The sequence below is a fragment of the Musca autumnalis genome, unplaced genomic scaffold (assembly GCF_047663935.1).
Source record: "Musca autumnalis isolate F117 unplaced genomic scaffold, ASM4766393v1 scaffold_4, whole genome shotgun sequence".
NCBI lineage: Eukaryota > Metazoa > Arthropoda > Insecta > Diptera > Muscidae > Musca > Musca autumnalis.
In genome coordinates, this window is record NW_027411977.1 from 156,636,440 (window position 1) to 156,647,398 (window position 10,959).

A 10,959-nucleotide genomic window follows, 5' to 3' on the forward strand; every position below is an offset into this window, starting at 1 on the left:
GGGGCGACAATTTCAGAGAACAAACTTCTCTTGGTGTACCAGACTTTGGTTTACTGGAACAAGATCTAGCAGGGCGAGTAGCCAACTCAATAGTTTTCTTAAGTTTCATGGAAACTATAGAAAAATCAGTCGACGGGTCTATGGTTGCCCGAGCAGTATGCGATTTACGTTATGGACTATGTTTACTTTTGCGGTTCCAAGGATCACATTATTATCTATTGAAGGGATAGGAACCGGATTTAGCTTGTTTTTGTCGGCAGTTTCTCGACTTTTGACATTTGTAAAAGCCGGAGATGTGCCTGGGTGTGACAAAGAAGAAGTAAACACTCGACTTTTGACCTTTGTAAAAGCCGGAGCGAAATTTTGTGGCGACAACTTACAATCAAAAGCTCGACATTTGACATGTTTAAAAGCCGGAGCGGAGCTTGGTTGCGACAAAGTAAAATTAAGGGGCCTAATTATGTGATTCGATATCGAGTTGTTTCGAACCGAGTACTCAAAGTTGGGAGGACAACATTCGTTATCGAGTTATTGAGCATAAATTTGCGAGAAATTACTCGTAGCTAAATTGCCTATCGTACACCAACAAAATGAAAGACTTTTTAGTGCCTTTTTGTATAAAAGCCATGTTCCTTTAATTGTTAATAGTAAAAGTAGCAAAAGAGAAAAGTTCTCTTTTCTCTAGGAAAATTGTGAAAAATGCTCTCACGTAACAAGTTTTGCACAAAAGTAAAGAAATGGAAAAATCGTAGATCTGCAACACTTTTTTTATTTATTTTTATTCCACTGGTTTAAATTTTTATTATTTTATTTCTTTTTATTTTGCTTTGACAAAGCGCGTAGTTTTTCTTTTTTCCTTAATTGTCAAGTAAATGTCAAAGCAGCAGTTTGACAGATTTTCCACTTTTTACACAACGAAATTTGTCGAACAGAAAGTAGTAAAAGAGAAAGCCATTTTGGCTCAATCTCCTCTCTCACTCTCTTAAAAATTGCTTCCAGTTTTACTACTTTTTGGGGTTAAGGAACGCTTTCCGAGTTAAAAATGGTAAAAATAGTAAAACTTGAAGAAACTTTAACGTAAAGGAACAAAGCTAAAATGTAAAAAATTGGTGTTTGTTACCGGTTTGTAGAAGAATAATAAAATTAGTAAAAAATCTCAGCATTTTTTAACACAAAATAACAATAAAAATTAGGATAAAATCGTTTGAGAAATAGTAATAAAACTAGAATTAAAAACAATTATACAAATGTATGTATTCATTAGCCAAAATTTATTGCTTGCAGTCTTTAAAAATAGGCAGCTTCTCACGAGTGAGTTACAGCTCACTTCTCGACCTATCACAAATGACAAGGGAGGATCGAAAAAAGTGAAAAAGATTCACAAGTTGGAAAATTGAAAATAATGACGCGTTTTGTGAACACTTGAAAATATAATTTGTGTTGCCATACATTATTTACAAATAATTTTGCAATAATTAAATTCCTAATTTTTGATAAAACACTGCTTTATTTTAAATTAAATTAATATTTCTAAAACGACAAATATTTGTTATCAACAACCCACTTTAAAAATACTTGGTAATTGATAAAAAATTAATAAATGTTTGGTATGTGGCAAAATCTGTAACAGCTGTTTATTTTTTTATTTTATTTTTTTTTTTTTTTTGTTTTGACAGATATGTGAAAATCATTAATTTTGTTGTTTGTTCGACCTTTTTGTTTTTTTGTTTTTTGTTGATATAATTAATCAAGCTCGAGGTCATAGTTTAAAAATTCATTTTTATTTTTACATCAATATTTCGCAATTTCAGTGAATTGCATCTTCAGGATGATCTACAATGCATTAAAAATACAAAAAATAATCACAATTAAAGAAGTTTCATAATTACACTTGTAAAAAGAGAATAATAAAAATCACAAAATCACGTAAAAAAACAAACATTAATATTTACTTAAAACTAGAGTAGCATCACTACCATCGTCTTCAATTGTAAATATTGCACTGATGTTTCTTTCGATATTGCGATTTCTCTATGTTCTTTGTTTTGGTAATTAAACTCCTATAGCTTAAAGCGCTATTGTCGACGTCCGTTTTGAAATTCATTCTGTTTGTTGTTGGAACGTTTAGTATGTGCAGCATCTCCGTGGTATAGCGTTTGTTGTAATGGGATTCACATTCTAATACTCTCACTCTCTCGAAATTAGGATAGTGAGTTGTGTTTGCACAGTGGCTCACAAGTGCTGTCTTAGGTTTTTGACTATTTTGTCTCAATTAAGTTCTGACTTGTGAGCAGATAATCTGGTTTTTAATTTATTTTTGGTGGTTCCAACGTAAACTTCATGGCATTGTTCTTGATTATTTCCTCCGCATGGTATCTGGTACACGACATTAGATTTTTCAGTTTTTTCCATTTTTGTTTTGGTGTTTGCAAACAGTGTGTTCAATCTATTATTGCATTTATATGCTATAATGAATTTTTCATTGTTATATATATATATATATATATATTAGATTTTTCCACCCTCTCCGATATATTCGGGACATATATTAGGGATTTGTATATTTTTTCGATCTGATATTTGTTCTCTTCGTTAACTATAGGTTTGTTGGTGCTATCTTTAATAAGGGTATTCATTAATTTAGGTGGAAAATTATTGTTAAACCGTATATTTTTAATTTTTATCTTGTTCTCTGTGTGGAATTCTTCATCACTCAAAGTTAAAACCCTGTGAATTAGGTTTTTAGCTGTATTTATTATTATTCTTTTTGGATGTTTGGAATAGAAGTTAATTATTCTTCCAGAAGCAGTGGTCTTTTGGTACCAATCCATCAATAAATGTCCGCCTTTTTTAATGACTATTGTATCCAGGTACGGTAGTCTCATGCTATGCTCTTTTTCAATTGTAAACTTGATGTTCTTGTGGAAACTGTTAAGAGTTGTTAAGGTCTCTTCTATTGCACTTTCTCTTATAATAGCAAATAAATCGTCAACATATTTAGTCAAAAAAGCCGGTTTCGTTGTCAAAGTATCCATGCAGGTATCAAGCAGTTTCTCCATGACTATGTCTGCTATAACGGGATAAGCTGGAGATCCCATAGGTAGGCCACGTTTTTGTTTGTAGATTTTGTTTTCGAATTTAAAATATCTGTTTTCTTTAATACAGAAGCTTAGAATACGTAGAAATATGTTCTTTGGCATATTTGTATATTCCTTCAGTTCCTCCCATCTACTGTCTATAATATCTATTGCAAGGTCCACTGGAATGCTTGGAAAAAGTGACACGACATCGAATGATACAAGCATTTCGTAATTCTTAATTGTCAAGTGTTTTACCTTATTCCTAAATTGTACAGAGTCCTTAATATTATACTTCGAATCCTTCGTCAAGTTTTTTAATATGTTAACTAAATATTTGCACATTTCCCTCGACGGTGAGTTTACGGTGGAACAAATGGGTCTCAATGGATATCCTTCTTTGTGAACTTTGGGTAATCCGTATATTCTCGGTGCATTGGCCACGTCTGTCTTCAATCTTTTCTTCTCTATTGCTGTTACGTACCCGTGTTTGAATAGTTCTTCAACAATCTCATTGTTCTTTTTCTGCAAAGTTGGCGTAGGATCTTTATTTATCCTCTGATATGTCATTATATCTCCGACTACATCCATCATTCTTTCCTTATACTCATTTTTATCCATCGCTACGGTTACGTTGCCTTTATCTGCAGTCACAATTAAAACGTTTTTATTCTTTTTTAAGAATTGTTGTGTTTGTTCCACTGTGCGTAGAATAAATGCATCCCTCATGTTAATTTTATATTTGTTTATGTGGTTGTCTATCATTGTGGTAAACTTTGTTCTTGCATCTTCTTGGTCTTCTCTCTCTTCATTCGAGTTTATGATCTCCTCACCATCAACAATAAATTTAAAAAGTGGAAATGTTTCTCTTGTAGTGGGAAGTGCAAACTTGGGACCTAATGAGAGTAGCCACTTTATGTATCCTGGAAAGTTTATGTCAGTTTTGTTGACAAACCAATTATCATTATGTTTTATATCAAATTCTTCTCTTTGTTTCTTCTTTAGTTTTTCATATTTACGAACATGAATCTGTTTCTGCTGTTGTCGAATCGATTAAATTTTTCTTTGGTTTGATTTCATCAGAGAGCAAAGTTCATTTTCTGTTAAAGTTATGTCTAGGTTGTTTTTGGTTAGTTTACATCTTTTGTTGTTTTCTTTCAGTATATTGTGTTTGTGTTCAATTCTGGTGTTCAATATTTTTTATGGAAATTTTCAATGTGTGCCAAGTTTGTTGTAGACTAGCATTCTTGTTTTTTCTTCACCATCAATTAATTTGAGTTCATTTTTCGTACAATTTGTAATAAAATCGGGTATTATTCCTGAATTTCTACATCTGATCAAAAATGTTATTGTAGATCTTATTTTAACATTCTTTTCCTCTAAATTTTTGTATTTGTTAATGCTGCGTTTGATGAATTTGTTTTTTTGTTTCAGCTCGTTGTAGACCATTTTGATTTTTAATTTTTCCGGCGTGCTTTCCGTAATGTAATCATTAATTTTGTTGTTTGTTCGACCTTTTTGATTTTTGTGTTTTTTGTTGATATAATTAATCAAGCTCGAGGTCATAGTTTAAATATTCATTTTTATTTTTACATCAATATTTCGCAATTTCAGTGAATTGCATCTTCAGGATGTTCTACAATGCATTAAAAATACAAAAAATAATCACAATTAAAGTAGTTTCATAATTACACTTGTAAAAAGAGAATAATAAAAATCACAAAATCACGTAAAAAAACAAACATTAATATTTACTTAAAACTAGAGTAGCATCACTACCATCGTCTTCAATTGTAAATATTGCACTGATGTTTCTTTCGATATTGCGATTTCTTTATGTTGTTTGTTTTGGTAATTAAACTCCTATAGCTTAAAGCGCTATTGTCGACGTCCGTTTTGAAATTCATTCTGTTTGTTGTTGGAACGTTCATTGTTATATATATTAGATTTTTCCACCCTCTCCGATATATTCGGGACATATATTAGGGATATGTATATTTTTTCGATCTGATATTTGTTCTCTTCTTTAACTACAGGTTTGTTGGTGCTATCTTTAATAAAGGTACTCATTAATTTAGGTGGAAAATTATTGTTAAACCGTATATTTTTAATTTTTATCTTGTTCTCTGTGTGGAATTCTTCATCACTCAAAGTTAAAACCCTGTGAATTAGGTTTTTAGCTGTATTTATTATTATTCTTTTTGGATGTTTGGAATAGAAGTTAATTATTCTTCCAGAAGCAGCGGTCTTTTGGTACCAATCCATCAATAAATGTCCGTCTTTTTTAATGACTATTGTATCCAGGTACGGTAGTCTCATGCTATGCTCTTTTTCAATTGTAAACTTGATGTTCTTGGGGAAACTGTTAAGAGTTGTTAAGGTCTCTTCTATTGCACTTTCTCTTATAATAGCAAATAAATCGTCAACATATTTAGTCAAAAAAGCCGGTTTCGTTGTCAAAGTATCCATGCAGGTATCAAGCAGTTTCTCCATGACTATGTCTGCTATAACGGGATAAGCTGGAGATCCCATAGGTAGGCCACGTTTTTGTTTGTAGATTTTGTTTTCGAATTTAAAATATCTGTTTTCTTTAATACAGAAGCTTAGAATACGTAGAAATATGTTCTTTGGCATATTTGTATATTCCTTCAGTTCCTCCCATCTACTGTCTATAATATCTATTGCAAGGTCCACTGGAATGCTTGGAAAAAGTGACACGACATCGAATGATACAAGCATTTCGTAATTCTTAATTGTCAAGTGTTTTACCTTATTCCTAAATTGTACAGAGTCCTTAATATTATACTTCGAATCCCTCGTCAAGTTTTTTAATATGTTAACTAAATATTTGCACATTTCCCTCGACGGTGAGTTTACGGTGGAACAAATGGGTCTCAATGGATATCCTTCTTTGTGAATTTTGGGTAATCCGTATATTCTCGGTGCATTGGCCACGTCTGTCTTCAATCTTTTCTTCTCTATTGCTGTTATGTACCCGTGTTTGAATAGTTCTTCAACAATCTCATTGTTCTTTTTCTGCAAAGTTGGCGTAGGATCTTTATTTATCCTCTGATATGTCATTATATCTCCGACTACATCCATCATTCTATCCTTATACTCATTTTTATCCATCGCTACGGTTACGTTGCCTTTATCTGCAGTCACAATTAAAACGTTTTTATTCTTTTTTAAGAATTGTTGTGTTTGTTCCACTGTGCGTAGAATAAATGCATCCCTCATGTTAATTTTAAATTTGTTTATGTGGTTGTCTATCATTGTGGTAAACTTTGTTCTTGCATCTTCTTGGTCTTCTCTCTCTCTTCATTCGAGTTTATGATCTCCTCACCATCAACAATAAATTTAAAAAGTGGAAATGTTTCTCTTGTAGTGGGAAGTGCAAACTTGGGACCTAATGAGAGTAGCCACTTTATTTCTTCTGGAAAGTTTATGTCAGTTTTGTTGACAAACCAATTATCATTATGTTTTATATCAAATTCTTCTCTTTGTTTCTTCTTTAGTTTTTCATATTTACGAACATGAATCTGTTTCTGCTGTTGTCGAATCGATTCAATTTTTCTTTGGTTTGATTTCTAGTTTTAAGTAAATATTAATGTTTGTTTTTTTTATATTGGAGTTATTGAATTCGTATGTCCCCCTTCGCAACACACAACACAAGATATGCAACAACAATATGAACGCACACACGAAATGTGCACACACAATGTAAATAGCCCTAGAATAAGTTCTCAACATTAGCAAGTAAGCTGTTAATATTGTCGTTCATGATCACTCTAAATAAAGCTGTCAACGAGTAAAGAAGTGCGTGTTTCATTTGAATTCGGCAACCAACGGAAAATATCAAAATATACAACATTTTACGTGATTTTGTGATTTTTATTATTCCCTTTTTACAAGTGTAATTATGAAACTTCTTTAATTGTGATTATTTTTTGTATTTTTAATGCATTGTAGATCATCCTGAAGATGCAATTCACTGAAATTGCGAAATATTGATGTAAAAATAACAAGTAAGAAAAGCGTTAAGTTCGGTCGGGCCGAACTTTTTATACCCTCCACCACAAATTTCAGCCATTTCGGTGAATTAATGTGGCCACAAACTTCAAAATACCGAAATTCGGAAGGTACCGTTCTATGGGGGCTATATGATGGCGTGGACCTATAACTACAAATTTCTGGGGGAAAGTTTTATACGCCTAAAGAAGACTAAATACCAAATTTCAGCCATCTCGGTGTGATAATGAGGCTAAAACGTTCAAAATATCGAAAATCGGGAGATATTGTATTATGGGGGCTATACCAAAACGTGGACCTATATAACCCAACTTTGGTAGGAATATTTTCTGGCCTCTGGAGACACAAAGTACCAAATTACAACCAATTCGGTGGTCATATGGGTCTAATACATTCAAAATATATTCAAATGACGCGTACTTTATATGGGGCCTTATATGGGGGCTATACCAAAACGTGGACCTATATAACCCAACTTTGGTAGGAATATTTTCTGGCCTCTGGAGACACAAAGTACCAAATTACAACCAATTCGGTGGTCATATGGGTCTAATACATTCAAAATATATTAAAATGACGCGTACTTTATATGGGGCCTTATATGGGGGCTATACCAAAACGTGGACCTATATAACCCAACTTTGGTAGGAATATTTTTTGGCCTCTGGAGACACAAAGTACCAAATTACAACCAATTCGGTGGTAAAATGGGCCAAATATCTTAAAAATTCCTTAAAACGACGACGCGTCACGCGTCATTTTGTATGGGGGCTATACGAAAGCGTGGACCTACATAGCCCGCTTTCAATACCAAAAGTTCTACGTAAATATAACATATTTTCCCAAAATTTCATCAACCTACGTCAATCCGTTCGGACGCTAGAGTGATTTCCACAGACGGACAGACGGACGGACATGGCTATATCGATGTAGAATTGCACGCTGATCAAGAATATATATACTTTGTGGGGTCTACAATGATTATTTCGAGTAGTTACAAACGTAGTGACAAACTTAATATACCCCCATCCTATGGTGGAGGGTATAAAAATGAATACTTAAACTATGACCTCGAGCTTGATATGTGAAAATTTTTTATTTACACCCGAAGAATTTCTGCAAATTGCAAAAAAGGGAACAAATATCGCTTAAACGTCATTAAATGGCAAAAAGAAATGAAAATTTTTAATATTGCATTTTGGATGATGGTCGAAACGACAAACGCTAAGGAATACAAAGAAATCCAAGCAAATTTTTGGGGAAGTTGTTCCATGCGATACCAATATTTCACTGGATCTTTTTCATTGGTTCAAATGAAGTTGAAAGGTCCCATCTTCAGCATTTGAAGGAATTTCAAGAATTGCAAATATATACAACATTCGATCTTCTCTCCAGCATTAAGACCAATTCTATGAATGCTAAGTGAAATATCGGATCCTTTCTTCAACATTTGAACCAAGTTTATGGATTTTCAATAAGAATAATATAATGTCTTTCTTTTTGTTTGTTTTTATTTATTTATAAAAGAATTTGATAAATATCCCATATTTTACTTTGTGAATTTAATCCTTCCTTTTTTTGGATGCTTCTTATTCCTGGCATATGATATACCAAAGGTTTGGTATAGATGACATGCCACGGTGTAGGTTAAGATACGATTCCACAGGGTTATTGAAGATGCAAAATGATTTGGATCTTTTGGGGGTCACGGTCTTGTAAAAAAAAATGGGCAAAGGTGGTAAAAGATGACATGTCACTTGCACCCAGGCTTGAATAACATCTATGGCATCGAATACACTTACGATATGTCACTTATCATCTTGAGTTGCCGCAAAATGTGTAAGTACACACATATGTATGCACATTAAGTAATATGCATATTGATCTATCGAGGAACAAAAATTGAAGAATGGGGTTGTTCCTGATTGGGTCCCCTTCCATTCAACTCCTCCTCCTAATTACGCAAAACTCGATTGAAGTCTTCCTTGCTTCATTAGTAAACGGTTGAACACGTATAGTAGCCAAAAGAATTCTTAATTGTTTCTTTTTTTACTTTCAACCTAAAACAAAAAATAATTACAATTGATTATGATTAAAATGCAAAATATTCGTTTTTGTCGTTTTTTTTAAATAAAATGTTCATAATTATTTTTTTTTGTTCAACTCACCTTGATTTCTATAGTGAGAGAAAATTGCCTCATATTCACACTTTTTTACATTTATAATAACTACTTTTATTCATATTTAACTTATATTTAATATAAGGTAAATAATATGGGAAAATAGCATTAGCAGCAATGGCTATCAGCTATGTAATAATATACATTTGGATATTGGTATTATATAGGAATTTTACAAGAAGATATGAAGTTGAATACAGCTTCAATATATTCCACAGTTGGGATGTGTATTCCTTTGTTTTGAAGAAATTTGTTTTGGTGATGGCGTAAAGAATTGCATTCAGTAAAAATGTGTTCAACCGTAGATATGATGTCTCCGACGCATCTTTGGCATTTGTTGTTAAGGTTATTATTAATCAGGTGGAGGTGTGTTGTGATGGTGTGTCCCATTCGAAGGCGCGAAAAAAACCCGAATTTTTCTTTTTTCCATATTGGAGGGATAGGATGGGCTTTGACAGTCTGGGTTTACAAGGTTATAGTGCCTGTGCTGAAAGCTTATACTTTGTTCTGCAACGTGTTGTTGTAAAGTTGTTTTAATTTGTTTTTTTTTTAAGTCAAATTTTTCCATTAGATCATCTGTTATCACTGGCGCAGAGCAAGCGTATTTTGCGGCCGTGTATGCCCAAATGTTTCCGGAGAGCCCAACGTGTCCAGGGATCCAAACAAGTTGCATATTACTTTTATTTTTCATTAGAATATCACATATTTTATTTATTGATATCAAATATTTTGTTCTGTTTATTCGACCTTTATTCCTCAATAAAAATGAAAAGATAGTCAAGCTCGAGGTCAAAATGTTGTTTGTTTAATATTCGTTGATACTTCGCAATTACTTTGAATTGCATCATCAGGATTATCAACAATAACAAATGGATACAAAAAAATTCGATATAACCAAGGCGAAATACAATGTTACAAAAACAATAAAACATACCAACTTCGCAATAATACGTAAAAAAACAAACTTAAAAATATTTACTTAAACTAGCGTAGAATCGCTACCATCGTCATGTAATGTAAATATTGCACTGCTGGTTTCTTTCTATTGCGATCTATGCATGTTTTTTGTTTTGGCAATGAGACCTCTGTAACTCAACGCACTATTGTCGACGTAACTTTAAAAGTTCATGTTGTTGGGACATTCAGTTTGCCGTGGTGAGTTTCGCTGTCTAATACTCTTACTCTCTCAAATTGTGGGTAGTGTGATGTGTTCGCACAGTGGCTTACTAATGCTGTATTTCGGTTTTTCATTCTGGTGTTTTAACTTAATGTCGTACTTATGAGTTGATATCCTTGTTTTCAACTTGTTCTTAGTTGTTCCGACATATAATTTATCACATGTTTCGTTAGAATCGCCGCCACATGGAATTTGATAAATTACATTGTTTTTTTCTGTTTGTTTGTTCTGTTTTTGTATTTGTGGAAATTGATTTTAATGTTTTATTGCACTTGTGAGCTATTTTGACTTTGTTGTTGTTACTCTACTAATTCGTTATTTTTCTTTTGCAATGATGATGTGTCCTTATTTAGTCTTTGGTAATTCATCATATCTCCAACTATTTGCATCATTCTATTTTTGTATTCAGTTCGGTCCATTGCGACCGTGACATTGCCCTTATCTGCGTTGAGTATTATTAATTCTTTATTCCTTTTTAAAAATTCTTGTGTCT

The 10,959-nt window shown here is 32.7% G+C and overlaps 1 protein-coding gene across 2 annotated transcripts in view; it reads left to right on the forward strand.

The window, feature by feature from the left end:
• SH3PX1 (sorting nexin 33-like protein SH3PX1) overlaps positions 1-10,959 on the forward strand; it is a 161,482-nt gene that overhangs the window by 107,924 nt on the left and 42,599 nt on the right. The window lies entirely within an intron of this gene.